Below are 21,223 nucleotides of genomic sequence, written 5' to 3'. Positions count from 1 at the left end.
CCACTCCCCACTGCTGGACAAATTCCAGGAACTCCTTGGATTTATACCCTGGGCCATTATCTGTTTTAATTTCTTTAGGGATTCCCAATACGGAAAAGGCCTGCACTAAGTGTTGTTCAGCATGTACAGATTTTTCTCCTGCATGAGCAGAGGCATACACCGCTCCTGAGTATGTATCAGTACTCACACAAACCCAGTCTTATTCCTCTTCCAAAAAAACAGAGGTCATGTAGAAACTAGCAACAAAACCTGTTGCTCTGCCCAAGAGAGGCCCATTGTCCTTCCTTACAGACTTACCTCTCTCAGGAGGTACAGTAGAAACCTCCATCCCACCAACACACCGTGGCCAGCCCAGCAGCTGCTGTGTTGTGTAACCACTGGCTCCTGTTTCAGCAGGGTCCAATAATCAAATGGCCCCAAGCCCCCATTCATCAGAGCACCCAGTTACATGGGAAGTTTCAGTCAAAATTATTATGAACCCCTCAGGCCAGAAAGAGAAGAGAAAAAAAAAAAAGTTTATTGTGGTAGCTTTTGTTCCAGGGACAAATAATTTTCTCAGAACTTGTCAAAAACACTCTTGGCAGCATTATGAAGGTTTTAAAGTTAAAAATATAACAAAATCTAATGGTTTCAGATGCTTTTCATGTCAATGTAATTGGAAAATACCTTTAATATGGAAACAAATTAAATTTGGCAAAGAATTAGTACTTAAGACATCCCAATTGCATTTTGTAATTCAAAAAAGCTGAAAACAGATAAGATACTGTGAATTAAAAATAACCTCTGCATGTTAAATTCTCGTGAACTTTCATTAAGGTTTATGTTACATGTCCCAAATGTACCATTGTATGTTGTAATACACTACATCCCTTTATTTTTAAAATACTTTCAAAGCTACTGATAGCTAGAGCCAGAAATATGACTATATAAAAATGTTATCTTCTCAAATTACAACTTCATTTCCAATGTATGTATTTAAAAGAGAGATGCAATCTCAATTTCAATATTTCAGATGCACAACTGAACTTTCAGTGCCAGTTGAATCCATGTACAATTCACTTGTGTCTGTTTATTTTACTGATAAAACCTGGTACCAAAGCTGACACTGCTATATTAAAGATTGAGCTGGATTCTCTTCTAATTTGTTAATTACCTGCAGGCTAACCAACTGTCCCATAGTTGCAGTTCTTCTTTACAGATGATGAATGAAGGAATCAAGGGGACTTGTTCTGACCTTCTTGAGCTGGGTTCACAAGGCTACCATCCAGAAAGAAAAAAAGGGGTTCATTTCATTTTCCCTACAAGCATACATCTTTTATAAAATGATCCAATGACCCTAGAAATTGTTTATCATCCCTGTAGAGCAGTATTTTCAGGTTAGAACCCAAGAAGCTTTCATTTGAAATGCTGTATTGTCATCTCTTGAGAATTTTAAAATTGGATTTGGCTTGGCCTCTCAGATTAAACTACATATCCCACGATGCACCATGTATTAGGCCTCCTTCTTGAACATACCAAGAAAGTTTCTTTGGTGTTTCATGACAAATATTTAATTCCTTAATGAAAAATGTTAATGTGGAACAACAAAGTTTGTAGCAAGACAAGTTTGGTTTTTTTTTGGTTTGCGTTTTTCAGATGCTCAACTTTCTGATGAAATGTCCAAGGTTTTTGTCAAGAAAAAAATCTGAAGTCCTCATTTTTGGTCAAAAATAGAGGAGAAGCAAACTTTTTGAAATCATTCTAAACCAGGTGGTGGTGAAAAAAACAAGCTCTTGCAGACATCAGTGTTTACCATCACTCAAACCACTGAGTTATTTTACTACCTTTGACCATAAGATCATATTAATCTGACTTGACCATAAGATCTTTCACATGAACAAAAAATTAATGTATTTCAAACCAGCCTGTTCTCCTGCTTCCTGGTATGCCAAAAGCATATTCAGGTCTCAGAGAATTTTTCTCACCTCAGCAAGCTGTAATCTTTATCCAGGGAAGGGTCACACTTCGGATGGCACTATGAGTTTGGAAGGGAAGTCTCTTCTCTTCAACTAGCCAGATGTAACACCGTGTTTTATGTGCTGAAAACAAGACTGGTTTCTTTTAAAACAAAAAGGACTGATTAAATAATTTAGTTTGACGTCTTGCAAAATATACTGCTTCCTGTAATTATTCATGCCATAAGACCTGCCCTGGAAACTTGTCATGGACCAAGATCCAATAGTCCCCATTTTCTGAGTCTCACAGCACAGCTGTGGCACAGCTCTTGAACCTCAGCACTTCAGGGTCAGCTGCTACTCCATTTGCAAGAACATAAAGGCACTGGTACAGAAGCCCAGCTTTGTGCAAGCACTCACTTTGACTATTTAATAATTTACAAAAAAAAAAAAAAAAAACACAAAAACAAGCTTAAAACAAAGTAGGTGGAAATTATGCATTACAGAAAGGCACCTGCACTCTAGTTGAGTCTAAAGTCAGCCTTTGAAAGAGTTTTTTTTGTTGCTTCCTTCATGGAATCATAGAATGGTTTGGATTGGAAGTGGTCGTAAAGAACATCCAGTTCCAAACCCCTTGCCATGGGCAGGGACACCTTCAACAGGTTGCTCAAAGCCCCATCCAACCCCATCCAGTCTCACCATAGCAAGTTCTAAGGCAGCAAGTGCATGAACAAGTCTCACATAAGGCATAGTTTGCACTGAAGACCTGTACCTCCAAGTCTGGCCAGCTCTGCCAGAGCACCTCTTGGAGCAGGATCCTTTTCAGGCTCTCCTCATTACCTACATAACACAGCAAGTACCAGCAGGCTTTATAAAACAGGGAGGGACAAGACATTTCATACTGTGAGCTGCTTTCATCCTTACTTTCCAGCTCAAGGAGGGGACAGGAAGAGGGAAAAACAGGAGGTCAAGGTGGCAGAAACAGCCCCCAACCAAATGGAGGTAGGGGCTGCTCAAGGCAAGCAGGCACTATTGTTTCATGGAATGAGGAATCACAAAATATCCTGAGCTGAAAGGGACCCACAACGACCCTCAAAGGCACAGCTATACAGACTTTTGCTAGCATCCCATTTGTCAAGAAGAAACCCAAGAACTTACACTCAATTAATATTCACATTTAATCCAAGCCTGATACATATCACTGCTTTGTTGCCCAGTTAATGTACAATTTATCCATCTTTGCCTGTAGAACAGAGCTGTCATCCATTAGATCTGGACTCCCTCAAGAGAAATTTGATTTAAGTCAATGAAGATTCTTGGCCTCCTGGCGGTCTCTTTAGCAGCCAGAGGGTTTTCACTGTTTGGTCTTCAAACATTAGCTATGCCCTATTACCTTACTTGACTTAAGAAGAAAAGACTGGGAATTTATATTTGTGTTAGCATTTGTGTTAGTATATTTGTGTCAGCATTTTCAAAACCATCCTTTCTGCTTGCATCATCATCACTGCAAAGAGTTTCAAATGCAGTATCATGCATCCTAGAACCACTGAGCAGCTCTGTTGAAAAACTTGCACTGGTAAAACTGGAAAAACTTGCAGATTTAAGACACATTTTACAAGTTTTGTGCTTATTATTTATCACCAGTATGATTTTGTTATAACTTCCCTCCTTCCCCTAGTTACCTGGATCAGGTGTATTCTCATATACCTGTGCTGTATCCTCATGTCACATCTGCAAAACAATGTCCCACTAAAATTTCTTGTGAAGGAACTTAAGCTCCTTGAGAGTCTCTGTCAGATGAACTGAGAAGGGTAACTCCAGAATTAGCAACAATGCATCCTGCCTCTAATTTCAGGTAAGTACATTTTGCCTAAATTAGAAGTACTGAAGGAATACACAGAGAGGGGAGAGGTAAGGATTTAGTTGTTACTACATGCTGTCAGAGCTATTTCATCACACTCCAGATGACCTGTGGCAATACTGTGGAACATGTCAGAAGTATACATTACAAGTGAGGTATTCAAATTTAAAAAAAAAAAAAGTTCATTTTCATTTACTAATGGAATTTATATAACAAATACCTATCAAATTTCCTAACTGTAGGACAGTCACCACTTACAGCACCATAGTTTATTATATACAGTGCTCTGCCTGTTTTAATGTAAGCATCAAACAACAGAAAGCATGAACAAGCCTCATTTCTCAGCCTTCATTACTGTCTTAAGAACCAGGTGATTTTACATACAGATTTTTATTTCTGCCATGTTGCAGACTCAGACATTAACAAGCAACTTTTTGTAATGGTCTGAGCCCCATAGATCAGATAATCGTATTTCAGTACCAACATCAGGCCCACCAGCACAACCTGTTCATTCACAGCAGCCACACCCACCATTCACAGGAGACTCTGGGACGGTCTCTCTTGGCCAGTCTCCCCTGGGGAGATTTCTCTTTGGTTTATATAATGACATTGCATTCCCACTTCCAAATCCTAAGAAATATTCTCTTTTCTCCTTTAGTCTACATCTGTCAAAAGCTTGATATTCCAGTGTTTCACACTCAGAGAAGGGGTTAGAGTCTTAATCTTTTCAGAATTATTTGCATTTCCCATATGCATCAGAAGAGATTTCTTGGAGAAATAAATTTGGCCAATAAAGTGATATGCTGCTTTAATTCAGTTTGAACAGAATGGGCAAGAAAGGGTTGAGAGTCACGGTTACTTTCTAGCATGTGTAGTAGAAAGAAAAATAATTCATAGGACAAAGGATCCTATTGGTGCAAATGAAACTTCTCTCAGCTTGCACATAAGAAACATCAACAGTACTGGACATGGACACTAATACTAGTCTAGCCCAGAGCCACCTTTCCTCTTTAACACTTGTGAGACATTTTTATCGAGACGTAAAGATAAAAAGGAATGTTAAAAATACAGAATTAGCCAGAGAGCAAACACACTGTGGAAAGATGCTATTCCTCTTCCACATCTAGGGCACCCTGAGGCCTGCAAGCTCAGGACACATGACACTTAAAAAGACATGGGAAACAGAAGCCTGTGGGAAGGCAAGTCATAAGGCTATTCCTTGTACTTGCCAAAAAAAATGTCACCACAGCAACCCTTTGCCACAAAAAGCTGAGGATGAGGGTCAAGTGTCAGCATGGGGGGTAGAAACAGGCAGCCAAGAAAGAAGAGGTGGGCAGATGCCTGTGGGGTCTGCCATGAGGGGGGGAAAAAAAAGCATCTTACAAACCTGTTCACTACAAGTCCCACATTCATAACTGTTTCCAAATGGAAGGCTGTGAAAAGCCAAAACAAACATTCCCAATTCTTTTTGAACCCATCAGACAATATAGGAAAAATATGTGCATTTTATGGTTTGAGGGCACAACCTTTTAATTATGTGTTTGCATTGTCATGTCCAAGACCTTTTTTCTCCTCAAAAATTAATATTTCCTCAAGCAATGCAGCTATTTATCTTGGATGAAGATAAATTGAAACAGAATCTGCCCATGCAGAGAGAGGCACAGAAGGGTTAGAACATGACACCTAGGGGAATTCAGAACGCACTGCAATGCAATCCTCGTCATTTTTCTAGGGCCTTTTCAACTCAGTTCCCTACAGTTCTGAAGAGTTTCCAGATACTGTTTTGCATACGCTGTATGTGCATGTGCAGAGGCACTTAGAAAGCTGAGAACAAGTATAGGTAGTGGTGAAGGTAGGGAAAAATTGAAGAAAAGAAAATGTAGAATTTTTTTCTGTACTGGAGCTGAATGAAAAAGCAGTTCCTGGCATATAATACATTCTGGCATATAATCATCTCTCGTTTCTCTGTGATAAAGCACATCCTCATGAGCTGAGTAAGATGTCAATCAACTGCTTTTTGCCCTAAAGACTTATACCTGCAGAAAGACTAATGGTTTACAAATGACACTGAAATTAAAATATATTGAGGCATTACGAGAAAATCCAGGCCTACTTTGGAAAAGACATACATAATTTGGGCTCTCAGAAAACTTACATCTACTGTTCAGGCATCAACTTTCCCCCCTTCAAGTCTTACAGTCTTAGTTGGCCAAGAATTGACACAGTAACTTCCAAAATATGCATAACAGCAATAACAGAAGCAGAAATAGCAGAGTTCACTTTTACTTAATTACTTAATGGATAAGTAAGTGCTAAAGCATCAAGTGGACGCTGAAGTAGGACTTTTTCCATAATCAATCTAATTATTATTTCACAACAGGAAAGTTTTTTTGCAGATGCAACACTTTTCAAGCTGGAACATTAAAAAAAATAAATAAAGAAAAAAATAAAGTGCTTCCTACACAATTTACACAACCTACGACTAACATGGACCCAGTTTGGTTTGAGTGCCAATGAACAGCTACCTTATCGACCACCGTGCAACAGTGTACTAGGAGGGAAAATCCAGGCTTAGTCACTCCGTGTGAATTCTGACATCTGTGAAGATTTCAGTGAGATACTTTTGGGCAAAACCAGCTGGGCAGCCAAGTCTGGGTTTAGTCATGGGTGAAATTTCCACACACACCAACACTCACAGGACTTGAATGTCCTGCTGTGGAAGGGTGAAAACTTCCCCCTTGTGACCTCAACTTCACTTCTCTGTTGATGAAGCTGAATTTCAGCTGGGCCTTACAGCTCACTGTCCCCAGGTGTTGCAATCAGGGGGATTTGCAATCAGCAAAGAACAGCCTCTCTAAGTAAAATAATATTATTTGCAAATACTTCAGCTTTCAGAAGTTTGCCTGGAAAGTATTGTAATGCAGACTCAAGATGTTCTGTTATGAAAGGAGGGGGAAACAGAAATGTGAAGTGTGTTCCAAATGAATCCCAAAATTTTGAAATCTATGAGGCATAACTTGACCAGAGAGACCTGTGAGGTTTCCCATTAGATCACTTCTCTATACTCTGAATCCTTCACTTACTCCATCCAGGAGGCCATACTCAACCCCAGCATTAAAAGGTGAGTACAAGGCCCTTATCTCCCACAGAAATGAATTCACAAGGCAACCAGTGAGACCTACAACCGTTTTGTAACCCAGCAGAAGCATTTCTTTTCTTCTTTGTAAACCACTGATGGCATTACCATTTCTGTAATGTCAAAAATAAAAAAATAAAAATAGGAAGAGACAGATTTCTCAGTCAAAGTGTTACTTCCAAACTTACAATCCACAACTAAAAGTTCCCAGATAAAAAACAAAACAAAACAAAACAAAACAAAACAAAACAAAACAAAACAAAACAAAACCTCTTTGGGTAAACCAGAAACAGACAGGTCAATAATTTATTTCTCTCTGGTTCAATGTGTACAGGGTACCAGTGCTTTATTTAGCTGCAGCAGAAAAAGCTCAACTCAACCTTGGCCACAAAAATACTTGAAAACTCTATATACTTACCATTATCACAGTGAGGGGGATGGTTAGTCTTAAAACACCTATGAAAAATGAGGCAGCTCTGATGGCAGCAGAGACCTGCATCAATCCATACTCCATATTCCCTAGTTTGAATAAAAGAAAAAAGGATCAATCACGTCATCCTGCCAAACAAAGCCCCTCTGCACCTGTATACAAGAAAAAGAGCAAGTTTTTGCCAGTGATGGCATTTTCTGGAAATGCTTTAACCTTCTTTTCATCCCAGATTAATTTTGTCCTGTTCTGTAGTGACTCCTTTCCCACAAAAAGCTCTAGAAACCTTCCTTAGTATGACCATTTACTTAATGCCAATCAGAAGCACGAAGCTGCCAGATTTACCACACCCTGAAGAAAAAGTACTAACAGCATGTCTGTCATCATGTCCTTCCAAGTACAATGAGAATTAACCTTATAGCAAAAGTCAAAATTATAGGTCACAGAAATACCCCCAGGATATTTCAGATTAAAAGGCCACACTTCTAGAACTCCAGCCTTATATAATTTCTCAAAATTAAGTCTGCATTCAGCCCACAAACCTGACAAGTGAAATATTACAGTCATATAATTAACAGGGAAAAAGGAGTAACAGGTATTAATGACCTGGCCAAAACTAACCAGGAATGAAGTTGTGAAGAGAACCCAGGAGTCCTCAAACCAACCTACACTGAAGAGCTGAACCAAATTGTAACACAGTTGTGCAGGTTATTGCTGATGTGATACACAATGCTCCATCCCATATGCAAGGAATTAGATATACAGACTCAAGTGTCAGACAATGAACAGGATTTGTACCTTCACTTCCCAGAAATCATGAATTATTATTATTATCACTACAATAGTCATTTTGGTGATATATATTATATAGTTATTTATTTTCTGACTGTGCACGGGGGGGAATTAGCTCAAATGGTAGAGCGCTCGCTTAGCATGCGAGAGGTAGCGGGATCGATGCCTGCATTCTCCAGCGTCACGTTTTGCTGAACAAGGGGTTGGAGAGCAGCACTGCAGAAAGGGCCCCCAGGGATGGGTGGCAAGTTGAAGATGAGCCAGCAGTGCCCTGGCAGCCAGGAGGGCCAAGCATGTCCTGGGGGGCATCAGGCACAGCATGGCCAGCTGGGCAAAGGAGGGGATTGTCCCGCTCTGCTCTGCACTGAGGCAGCCTCACCTTGAATGCTGGGGGCAGTTTTGGGCACCATAATATAAAAAAGGCATTAAGTTCTTACAGAGCATCCAAAGGAGGGCCACAAGAGTGGTGAAGGGTCTGAAGAGGAAGCTTTATGAGGAGTAGCAGAGGTGGCTCGATCTGCTCAGACTTGAGACTGAAGGGAGACCTCATTGCAGTCTGAAACTTTCTTGTGAGGGAAAGAGGAGGCACTGATCTCTTCACTGTGTGCCCAGTGACAGGACCCGAGAGAATGGCCTGAAGCTGTGACAGGAGAGGTTCAGGTTGGATATTAGGAAAATGTTCTTCACCCAGAGGGTGGTTGGGCACTGGAACAGGCTCCCCAGGGAAGTGCTCACAGCACCAAGCCTGACAGAGTTCAAGAAGCATTTGGAAAACACTCTCAGGCACATGGTATGACTCTTGGAGTGATCTGTCCAGGGACAGGAGGTGGACTTTGATGACCTTAGTGGGTCCCTTCCAGCTCAGAATGTTCTATGATTCTATGATTTGAGGAGCATCATCTCGCACCATTACAAACTTTTTCCCATTTATTCATACAACTATGAATTTGATTGATGGGTACAATTCTGGAATGGTTTTTAAAACTCTATGCAGATCTAGACTGGTTATAAAAATTAGGTTATTGGGTCAAAAACATGAGTGCTGACTGATAGACTTGACTGTCTATTCAGCCAAGTACACCATGTTTCTGCAAACACTGCATATTAAAAATTGAATTAGACAAAATTTTGGGGAGGGCAGGAGGTGAATACACAGGGGTAGGGCAAAGGCAGGAGGTTGTGCACACAACCAATTATTTTTATTTTTTTGGTATTTTTGAATGGCATTATGCACTCTCCAGCCATGACCCCTTGCTTGCTGAACATTAATCCTCTCAGCATTACTGCAAGAACCTTGCTGTAGTCCACAACAGCTTTCTAAAAACTATGACCCAGCTTCAGTTTTCTCCAAAGTTCAGGGTGTTATGTCCAAGATTATGGTTCAGACTATTGCATACATAAGAAACAGATGAACAGTCTGGATCTGAACCCACAGTCCTACAGCTACAGAGATGAAGCCAGAAGCTGAGTCTCTTTCTGGATCCCCAGAAGATTCAAATGATCTACGCTTGGAAAGTCCACAGTTCTGGCTATGGTCCTTCCACAGCTATTCTCAGATGATATTTCTTCATTCTTTTTTCCAATTTTAGCATCTCCTTCCAAGTAACCCATCCTGTTCTACCTATACAGCTTACTCCAAGCACTTGGTGCTTTGCTATTGCCAAGTTTCAACCTACAATTCAGATTGCTGCTACTTGACACAGACCTTTCGTACAGGAAGCACAAATCAGGACTGAAGTGAAGCATAGGAATAACCAGGCCACTGGCAAGCCCAGAACCTGCTGTTCAACAGCTAAAGATGAAATAAAATGCCAAAGCAATGCAAAGGGATGTGCATCCAGATTCTTCATGAGTTAAAAAAGCTGTGTGGTCCCTTGCTTCCCACCTTCAGCTGGAAACACAGCATCTGCAACACAGAGGAAGAGACATGCAGAGATACAAAACATTAAAAGGTCCTCTTACAAAAATGCAGCTTGCAGTAGTTTTCATTTGCCTTAACCTTATTTTTCAAAAGCAAGGAGTTTACATGACAGCTTCAGCATCTGGGGCACTTCCAGGAAAACAAGTTCTCTCCAGACCAGTCTGTGTGATGTTAATCCTGATCTAAATAAGGAGAAGCTGCAGCAATTTAAGCTGGAGAAAGGTAACTGGACTACATGAGCAGGACTCCTTCCCCCCTTCCTTTCAGAGGTAGCAACTCAGGATCTTCCCAGCATATTTGTCTCAGTTAGTTCTGATATGTCATAAGGGAGCATTACATTACTTTAAAGAAAACTTGCCTTATGAGTGAATACATTTCAATATACCCTCAAGTTACTTAAGTTTCTTCTCAAGTATCAATCACATAACTCCTCTTACCTTGATTGAAGGCTCGATTAAAATATCTGACTCCATCTGGATGAATCCATGCACTTGATGAACAGCTTGTCTCTGAAATTTCCCTCTGGAGCTGATTTATGCTTAAATATTAAAAGCAAAACAAAAAGATTATTAAATGGGTGAATATGACATGCCTTGCTGCCTGTACAGAATGAGCCAATTTACGCAAAAAGCCAACTTTCCCTTATGTATCCCAATGAAGTTGTTTTGTTTACTAATAAATCTAGTTTACTAGTTCAGTTTGTTATTTATTCTACTAATCTATCTGGTTTATTAATGCTTATATTTCTCTGCATAAACTTCTGGCTGCTGAAACCCCAGATTCCCAAAACCAGGAATTACTTTATGCTGTCTAAACACAGAAAACAGGGAAAAAAGAGATATTAAAATGCATAGCCTGGCCTTGATGGCTCTGCCCACACAACATTGTAACTCTATCAAATGGGATTATCTGACCAAGAACGTGTCGTTCCTGAAGAGCACTTCAGTGGATAAGCACAGCACTTCGAGCTGATGGATGCATTTTCAATTAGAAAGCTTTGCACTGGAGAGTGCCATGGAGAGCTGGAAGATCTTAGAGGTTTCTTCTTCCACAGCAGCACAGGCTATACTCAAACCATACCTCAAAGATGTCTGTCCCATGCTTTCTTAAAGCTCTCCTTAGGTAAACACTGGCGCCAGTTATTTCAACATTTTGCAGCTTAGACTGCTGGTTATCATGCTGGCCACAACCAGACTTTCTGTACAGCTCTGCTATTCCTGGATCAATCTCTGTCATCCGGAACAACTGAACTCTGCAAGCAGGTACAACTTCCTTCTTCCAGTCTGGAAAGCAGCCGGCATGTTTTGGGCATCACCACAACTTAGACAGCAACAATATGAACTTTGTTCCTGGAACAAAGAGCAGGAGATCTGTGGTGCTTGACCCACCTGATCCCTGCTCAGAACTACAAGGAAAAATTAAAATCCGGCCAACATGCAAGAAAGTGCAAGAAAATTTCTTCCAGACCCCAGGTTGGCAACCAAAGGGACACAAGATACTTCCCAATCTTGTATTTGCTTTTTACATTATTCCAACCTCTTCTCAAACAAGAAAATATTCCAAATTCATAATGGTCAATAAAAGAAGAAAAATCTGATTAATCTGCCCTGGTTTCGAAGCCATATGATTGTGTAACTCACTTGTATCAAAACCTCAAGTTCTGTACATATATCTTTGCTACCAGTAAAGGAATGCACACTCAAAAAACAGCACATCTGAGAAGCAATTCAAAGCTTGCAGCAATGCCAAAATAACTGAGAGAGGAACAACAGAAGAAAGTGGGTTTTTACAATTACAGTACAAATGGTTGAGCCAGAAGAACAAAGCACAGGGAGTGGAGATGTAGGGCTTGTTTAGTCACAGGGTTTTGTACCACTAACTCTTCCTGCTGGAAATCAGCGCATTTGGTGGAGATAGTTTTCTCCTGGCAGCTGTAGCCCTGCTCTGCCACACTGCAGGAATACATGTTCAGTACTGAGACTTGCTGATGGAAAAAACCCATTGCTTCTTGGCCCCCCACCCCTTGCCTTCCCACAACCTCCTATTCCTCCTTCTCCAAGGAATATCCATGCCTGCTGGAAGAACTACAGAACACTACTGAAGTTCAGTGTAAATGTGTGAGGAGACGCTATGATAGAAGGAAGTGCTTTCATGCTGGCATAGCCACATACAGCCCCATCTGGAGCTGCAATCTCTCACTATCACAGTTTAAAAGCAAAACCATACACTTGACTGAGTTGGATCAGTACACAAGACAAAAATCAGCATCTTGCAATTTCTTTGTCATTCGGTTCTTATTGGATCTCTTAAAGTGGCAAGGGTGCTTATTACTGATCTGCTGGATCTCAAAAAGGTAATTATATTTATCTGCTTCTGGAGCACTGACTGATAAGCTCACATCACACTGAGATGAGCCAAATTTAAATGATCCTAACTAAAGTCTTATAGCTGCAATCGTAATTCCCTTTTTTCAATTCTTAAGAAAAAGAGAAGAGTGAACAAGCTTCTTTTTCACATTTAGCCTTATTAGAAGCTCATTAGAGACATCACTACCTTCAGCATGTGCATGACCTTACAAAGTCCAGAACAATTTGATGCTTAATTCCTTTCAGATCTATCCAGTTTTAACATGACGTACTCTTTATAACTTGTAGCTACCCAAATGAAAAATTGGCACTAAGACTATCCAGCCTCTGACTATTTTTGATTCAGAGACAGACAAAAAAAATTGTTGTGGTTTCAGATGTTTTTCCTTAACAGCAAAAAATAGTTCTGTTTTGAAAAATAATATTTTGCAAGCATTTAGTCCATAAAGAAAAAAAAAAAAAAAGGCTTTTCCTGTAGCAACCCAAATAGCCATAGATACCAAGTCCTGGTACTAAGTGACAAAGGCTGCTTTTATAAAGAAAATGTAAATACATCTTACAGAAAACAGTACCGAATCAAGTATTACAAGTCAAATAATGGACTAGAATTGGTGGCAAGCATGGGAGAGCATGTGTGCTTTCTATATACTTAAATAAGCTGTTCAAAATTTTCCTGGTTCCAGCCCAGATCAGTGGGACAGGGTGTGGTGAAGACCTTGTGAAATTCAATATTATTTTACATCAGGGACATCTGAAAAGCCAGGGACAGAGGAAAGGGGCTCTTTTTCTTCCAAGGAGGAGTAAGCATGGAAGGCGTGGGGTCTGTCCACCATTGTTTTTCACTGACTCGGGCTTCATGAGCATTTGGCATGTAAATCGCCTTCTCTTTGTATATTTTTGTTATTACTATTGTTGCTGTTACTGTTTGTTTCCCTATCTCAGTGCTATTTCCAGTAAATTGCTATTATCTCAATCTGTGATTTCTGCTTTTTTCTCCCACCAGAGAGGGAAGGGGAGTGGCTTGTGGTTTTTAATAGGCGTAGTAAATTGGGGAATACCATTCCTAAACCATGAAATTAATCCAGCCGCTAATGGCAAGCTAGTCAGTATTATAGTTTGTTTTATGCAATGTGTATATGATGCTGCCCACATGGAAGGACAAATAAATACATTTTACAAATTTATGAATTTGCAAAACTAGAAGTTGGCAGTGGCTTGTGAAATCAAGCTGTCATTTAACCTCAGTCTGAACAAGTCTTTTTCTACTTCCTCTGGATTCCTCATATGTATTTCTTAAGAAATATACTTGTACTGCAAAGCCTGTATCAGATTCAAGGATCTCTTCAGCTGTTTAACCACAAAATCCCAAGCCATTCAGACACATATTTCCTGCCTGTCTATTGACACAGAATCACAGAATCATTGGGTTGGAAGAGACCTTCAAGATCATCAAGTTCAATCCATGCCCTAACACCTCAACTAAACCATGGCACCGAGGGCCATATCCAGTCTTGGTTTAAACACATCCAGGGATCATGACTCCACCACCACACAATACTTGCAACATGATACTTGCCATTTTAATTTCCTGGGTTACAGCTTGTGCTGGGTTACCTATTTGTGTGCCCACAAAGGACAGATCAAATCGTGTCCCACAGCCAGCTGGAGCTGAGAATAACAAAAATTTTTCATCAATTTCCAGTTCCAGATTTCCAGTTCAAGCACACCCTGTTATAGACTTATATACCTATCTACAAGGCCTTCACGTTTTGTAAAGCAGAATTGGAATTCCAAATTGAAGAAGAACTTGTGTTCTTACACATACATACAGCCACGTTTCATGCTCTTTTACATGTTTAGCTCCCTTTTGTTTGTTTGTTTCTTTCTTTCTTTCTTTTTTCCCCCCTCATTTTGATAAGTCAGCAAATGTCTCTCACTGGAAAAGTTTAAGTGTGATTAAATATCAGTAATTAGAAGATTAAGTGTGACTTTTGTCTCTACATTAATTCATTTTAAATACTCAGGTCAGACACACCTTTGAGTTTTTTCCACCTGAAATCTTTGGAACAGCTAACTGGAAGAAATGGTTAATAACTGTATTCACATAGATATGTCCATGGTGATATTCCCCACTTGTTTCTGAGTTGTTTCTCATGTGGCAATTTCTCACACTCAAGACCAGAGTGCAAGGAAAGAAATACAGTAAATATGATGTAGGAGTTGTCATACATACCTGCAAGCATTAAGTCAAGAGTCCATTGTGAGATGTTAGGATGGACCAAAACAAAGAAAGAAAAGAAAGCTTACTACTTTGTAACTAATACCATCACTTACCACAAGAAAATTGCCCTTTGGTCCTGCCCATGTATCTCACATTTGCTCATCAGGAATGAGTAAGGCTGAGATTCATCCAATCTAACTTCAGGGATGCCACTGTTGCAACCAGGTAACTGGACTCCAACTCTGGGGCCAGCAGAGTGCACTGGTACCTCCAGGAGGATTTGGAGCACATGAAATGCTCTACACACAGCCAGCCTGCCCACCCTGCACCGTGGCAGATGGGGGAGATGCAGCCAGGCCAGGTTCTTTGCAGGCTGCATTTGTGCACAGCAGAGACTCAGGATCTGTGCATCTTTCATTAAGGTTTTTTTCTGCTGGTACTTAAAAATTATGCTATGTGTCAGAAATGGTCCACTGTTTCAACTTTAATTTCTCCCCATTTATGAAAATTTGAAGTCCCTGGTCAGTATGAACAGTTAAAGACTTGTTTCTAACTTGTAAACTTATTGTTTCCCTTCTCTCATGAGGATATTATGAAAGGATTAATACTCAGTTTATCAACAAAAAGGAGTTCCTAGACATCCTAGCAGTACTAGACAGCTATAAAGTCTAAAGCTAATTAAATGCTACATGGTGGAGACACAGACATTGCAATCCAAATGGCTGAAGATCCTTTATCTGGTCCTTCTAGTTTTCCATATACTAATTTTGAAATAAACAGGAATGAAACAGAAAATGTTTGAAATAGAACACAGCAGAAGGGGTTTTCACTGGCTGCTTTGCATTCATCAAAAGCAAAAGGAGCTTTTACATGAGATGACTGCATTGCATTTCAATGCTGCATTATTTTTCATCATAGTATAGCTCACTGTAACAGTTATATTTCATTCAAAACTAATGTTCAGGGTTTTATCTTAATTGAGATTAATTTATATTTCTATACAAATGAAGATACACCCAAAATAAAAAAATATTTAGAAAATATATCAGTAGATGTCTGGAGAAAAAATAGAGGAACACACAACCAGAGTAATAATGTATTTTCCAAGCACAAGGTTTCACCCCCTCTCTGGATAGCTATTAAGCACCTCAGATAACACATTTATGGAAACCTTTAAGCTGAGATTCAGCTGTGTGCAGTTGTGACAAGATGTCAGACAATTGTATCTCAAGCCTTTGTTCCCCTGTATCTCAAAGATTATATTTGTTCCCCTGTGTCTCAAAGATTATAAGCTTATGGGCAGAACACATCTAAAACAGATAGATGAAACTGGGAGTAGTCCAGTCTTCACAAAGCTTAGGTCAGGTGTTTTTGAAAACTTGACTCTGGGACAGTTCAAACCCAGGTCAGCTTTTGCCAAAACTCCAAAGTCCAAAGGGAGCTAGAAGGACAGCTAGCCTGGAGCCAGTAGCTGCACATTTAAAGCAGTAGCCTATCTTCACAGCTAGGCAGAAAGGAAAGCAATCCTCTCAACTATCCCTTTAAAGTTTTGACAGCTTATTTATTAAGTATATATGCATATATCCTTAAATTGTCCACCCTGCCCAAGGAAACACTGAGCTTTTGGAACAGAAGCATTAGTCAATGTGATTTAAAAAAAAAAAAAACTAGAAAAAGATAGCTCTGCCAGATTCTTGGCAAAACATTATCTACATTGTGATTTCCTCACAGAGAGAAAGGTGATGAATTGAGGAGAAGCAAATGCAGGCCAAGGGGCAGTAGGGCACTTAGAAGACAGCTTCGTCTAATCTATGGGTTGAAGATTAGATATTCAATTCCAGTCAAAGGAATGGTACTCTGGGTTATGTTGTGGGTGTGGAAGATACTGTGATGGGTTCTTTCCAAGTTTAAATGCAAACTGGTTTATACAAGATTATTTTTGGTTAAAGTCACTGTGACATAGTTTCTTTCAGCTGCCTCATTATGTGAGTTTATTAAAAAAAAAAAAAAATTGCATGGTTCTCTCTCAGATCAAACAGTTTCTTTCCTGCCTTTTTCTGCCAAGTTATAATAAAATAAGGACTGTGACCTGAGCAGGATCTTCTAGAACTAACAGAAAAGGAAAAATAGTCTCAATAAGAGTTCATGATACGAAGTTAACATAAAAAAAAAAAATAGCAGAATTAAAATAAAAATACAGGATTAAGCAAAAATATATGTACAGAAAAGCTTTATAAAGCTCTATAAGTACCACAGCCCTACAAAACACATGCTGTTCTCCCATTTTTAGGTATGAGCTGGCAAGGTGCTAACCACTCCATGAACTTTAGAGTCAGCAAGGCACTGCTTCTTAAACAACATAAAATAACTCTTAGGAGTTTTCTTAGTGTTTTCTTTATGTCTGGTACTGAATCTTTGCTAGATGATCTTATATTTCATCCTATAGTGTCTTCTAAAGTACTGGGTCTTACTGGCTTGTGTTGATGCATGTTTTGGTTTTCATTCCAGAGAGTAATAAGCAGTGTTTTTTATGTGCTTAAGCAGTTTGTGCAAGGTTTCTGTAGCATACCATGAGAAAGCCAACAGCTTCTCACTGGCAGGGGAAACAGCTGTCAAACACAGCACTCCTGCTCCAAATTGTTAAAAGAGTCATTGTTACAAACCCAACCTCTTGCTGGCAGAGGTCCTTTGGAAACCATGGCATTTCCACAGGACTAATGGGAGTCACACAGGGGACTCTGCTCCTTGCCCTGCTGGGCTGAAAACTGGATTTTGGTTAAGATACATCACTGCAGTGCTCAACAGCAAAAAGCCACCAACCTGTAAAGAGATGGGGGAGCAAAGCTGTAGCATAAAGTGAGCAGGCTGGGCAGGGGAAAGGCTCTCCCTAAAGCTGAGGAATCCTGTTTTCCTTACTGACCTTACTCACTGTTTCAAACGTGGAAGCAAAAAGCTTGAAGTGAGCATCATCAGGGTGTGTTACCTCAGTAGACAGTGATCAAACAGCTACCAACAGAAATGCCAGCATCCTGCCACTAAGAGGAGCTGAAATTCAGCTGTCATCAACAGCACGGGCTCCAGCACAGCCCTTTCACCGAGACTCCTCCTCCTCCTCTTCCTCCTGCCCAGGTCAGATTTCACCTCTGATGTGCCAACAGAGAGGCCAAGAGTACATTGCTGCTCTGACCAAGAGCAGGACTAGGCAGAGGAGGTGGTGGGCTGCCAGAGCACACACAGAACTTGCAAGAATAAAATGAAATGCACTCTTTCTGACCCTATGGAGATGTAAACCACTGGGAAATGTGCATCTGTACCAGTCTGTGGAGAGCTTGCAGAGACATCTGCCTCAACCTACATTTACATTTTTAGCTCCAAAAGTTTCCTCTCATATTTAAAATATTGTTTTCCTCCCACTATCATGGAGGCTGTCAATGCAAATCAAGGTGATTGCCTTTCCCTGAAACTTATGTATTTTTGCTGGCTCGGAGTGGAAGCTGCTGAAGGGACGTCTGGGCTGATGGGAGAAGAGCATCTCTATAACCAACTCACTGGTCTTCAGTTGAGCAATTCTATCACCAAGAGAGAGAGAAGAGAAAGCAGGATATATAAAAAAAACAGATGTGGCATACATAAAACATACTGGCAAGTCTGCCTGTAAGAGGGCAGAAGAAAGGGGCTTTAGTGTGCACCAGTTTCCCTAAAGATAGGGAAGATCTCAACACTTAAAAAGACTGGAAAACTCCTCAGAAACAATTCCTCAAAAATAATGGAAATAAAGGAAACTTATGACAAGTAGGCATTCACAAAAAAAACTTGCAGAGAATATCAAATTTGAACAATTTACTACAAGTGCAGTAGAAAAGTTCTGAAGATTTTCTTTCTTCACATTTAATCATAGAATGGTTTGTATTGAAAGGGACGTGAAAAATCATCTAGTTCCAATGCCCCTGCCATGAGCAGGGACACATTCCACTAGACCAACCTGGCCTTGAGCACTTCCAGGGATGGGGAGTACACAACTTCCCTGAGTAACCTTGTCCAGTGTCTCACCACCTTCACATCCAAGAATTTCTTCTAATGTCTAATCTAAACCTGCCCTTTTTAAGTTTGAAGCCATTCCCCCTGTTCCATTCCCTGCTGTTTACATGTAGCATGTACACTACATGCTCTTGTAAAAAGTCCCTCTCCAGCCTTTCTGCAGCCTCCTGCAGGATTTGGAAGTCATTCTAAGGCCTTACCAGAGCTTTCTCTGCTCCAGGCTGAACAAACCCAACTCTCTCAGCCTGTCTTTATAGGTTATTAGGGTCATAATGTTCTTCATAACAACATGCTTAAGCTATAACCAAAGCATAAAACTGAAAAGCATTAAAATATTGAAGATACAGGAACCCTTTGCTTATACCCTTTCTTTTCCAATGGCATGACTCTCCCCAAAGATGTGTGATACACAAATGGGAACTCCAAAGCCTAGATGTGAAGTGGCCTCATCATATCTTATCAGGACATTTGAGCTCTCCATAGATTGCAAATAAATGCAAAAGCACACCAACACAACTGCTATGTGTCACTAAGATGATAAAGTATCATCAGAGTAGAAGATCAGTGGGAGAGTGACTCTACAGGTAAGATACTTCAAGCATAAAAACCAAACCAAACAAAGAAAAAAACATCTTCTCTACTCTTATATACATACCAACAACAAATACATATATGCATCTTGAAAATCCATGTTTTCTTTACTGTGTTGTACATTATTAAGTACCAGCAGGCCAGATTCACTTTTCCATCCAGCATTTTGATCTGCCCTCATTAGTCTCTGTAAATGTTATATAATTAAGAGAGCCATATTATTAACTTACAAAGATAAGCACAGTCTCCAAAAGGTTGCTCATTTTTCTAAGGGATGATTTTGGAATTGAATTAAAGAACTGCATATGTAATTGATTCATCTTTAAATTTAGGCAAAAAAAGAAAGCTCCTAGAAGACCTCTAAACACTCCAAGGAGGATGGTTGGAATGAAGGCCAAGATATTCATGTCCAACTACTTCTTAAACTGGGTCAAAGAAAGGAGAAAATTGTTCTGAGCATCCTGCCAGTGACATGAATTATTGCATCCTTTCTCACAAAACCTGATACCTCAAAGTCATTTCCATGGAGGAAATAAATCTTTCCTCTTGATTTAGAGAACTCAGCTGAGTTTTCAGCTAATCTCTTCTTGCACACCTCACAGAAGTGGAACCAAGCAGGTAGACACTGGTGTTGGCACACATAGCAGAAAACCATGATGTACTGCCCTTACCACCGGCACTCAGCACTTCAGACTGTATCTAAATAACTCAATATAATGGCTTTAATAAGCACTTCAAAAGACTTTGCTGAATCAGAACTTTGCTGAATGTTCATTTCTTAAGTGTCAGTCTGCATCCATGTGCATTGAGATAATTTATAAGTAAATTTATTTAAGTAAAACTGTGTAAATTCAACTGTTCTAGCTGATCTACAACAACTCACAAAACAACAAATCACAGGCACAGAACATAATCTGGAAGCTGTAATGGTAATTAAATTTTCTGTTTGACTCCTCAACAAGCAGCAAGGGTGAATGCAATATCACGTTTTAATTTTATCTTCCAGGCAATAAAATGGGTTCAAGAGGTCAGTAATAATCTACTAAAAGCTGTGAGGATTTTATTTCCCTAGCCCAGGTTTAGAGTTACACAGCCTTTTGATGAGGACCTGAACAAAGTAAGAGATCATAAAATGTATAAAAAGCTACCTGCCAGGATGCAGGAAGGTCACATGCCATGATTTGCCTGCAAAAAAACCCTAAACTGGTGTTATCTTGGGGTCAGTGGATTGGAAAAACTGTCAGCTGTCAGCCTGACTTAAATTGCTTGAGTGTGAGGTCCTCTTATTGTTCCAACTCACCATGTGGCTGCACTAAACATGGGTGGTATTTCCTGAAAAGAGAAATGCCAGGGTCGAAATCCAGCCAGGCTTCAAGAGCTGGTCCACAGGGTGCTGCAGACAGAAAAGCTGGGTCTGGAAGAGAGAGAATCCCAGCAGCCATTCCCAGGCACCAGATGCTCAACATCTGCAGGCACAGTCACAGGGAGCAGGGACAGACTTGGATATATCATGCCTTAGAACCAGGATTGCAACAATCACCTATGGAGGTACTCTGTATACTGAGCAAAACTTTAATAATGGTATTTTTACCAATAGCTGTAAAAATACCCATCTTTTTCCAAAGGATTTAAAGAGATCTAATATTTAAGGTTAATATCTAATCTAATATTAAGATTGGAATTCAGAGGGAACAAGCTTAATTTGAAGTAGGAAAAAGATCTGGTTTATTTGCTTCAGGATCCAAATATCTTGGATTATATTTTACTTCATTCCAATCCTGCACTAAAACTAAAAGCAGACATACATGATTTTATTGTTTTCCTTCCCTACCTCCATCTTAGCTAGGGAAAAGATATACTGAGATATTTGCTTTTGAGTAAAATATGCACATTACACTGTATGTGTGTGGCAGTAAAGTCAAGAGAGTATTCCACA

General features: G+C 39.9%; 1 non-coding gene and 1 pseudogene across 1 annotated transcript; one reads left to right on the top strand and one right to left on the bottom strand.

Moving 5' to 3' along the window:
• Window positions 1-21,223, bottom strand: part of LOC117245405 — a 76,735-nt pseudogene that overhangs the window by 42,078 nt on the left and 13,434 nt on the right.
• TRNAA-AGC lies at window positions 8,256-8,328 on the top strand. The gene has a single exon. It is a non-coding gene; the product is annotated as a tRNA-Ala (tRNA).

Source organism: Parus major, chromosome 2 (genome assembly GCF_001522545.3).
Source record: "Parus major isolate Abel chromosome 2, Parus_major1.1, whole genome shotgun sequence".
NCBI lineage: Eukaryota > Metazoa > Chordata > Aves > Passeriformes > Paridae > Parus > Parus major.
Note: the sequence above shows the minus strand (reverse complement) of the source record. Positions and strands in the feature narration are given on the sequence as shown.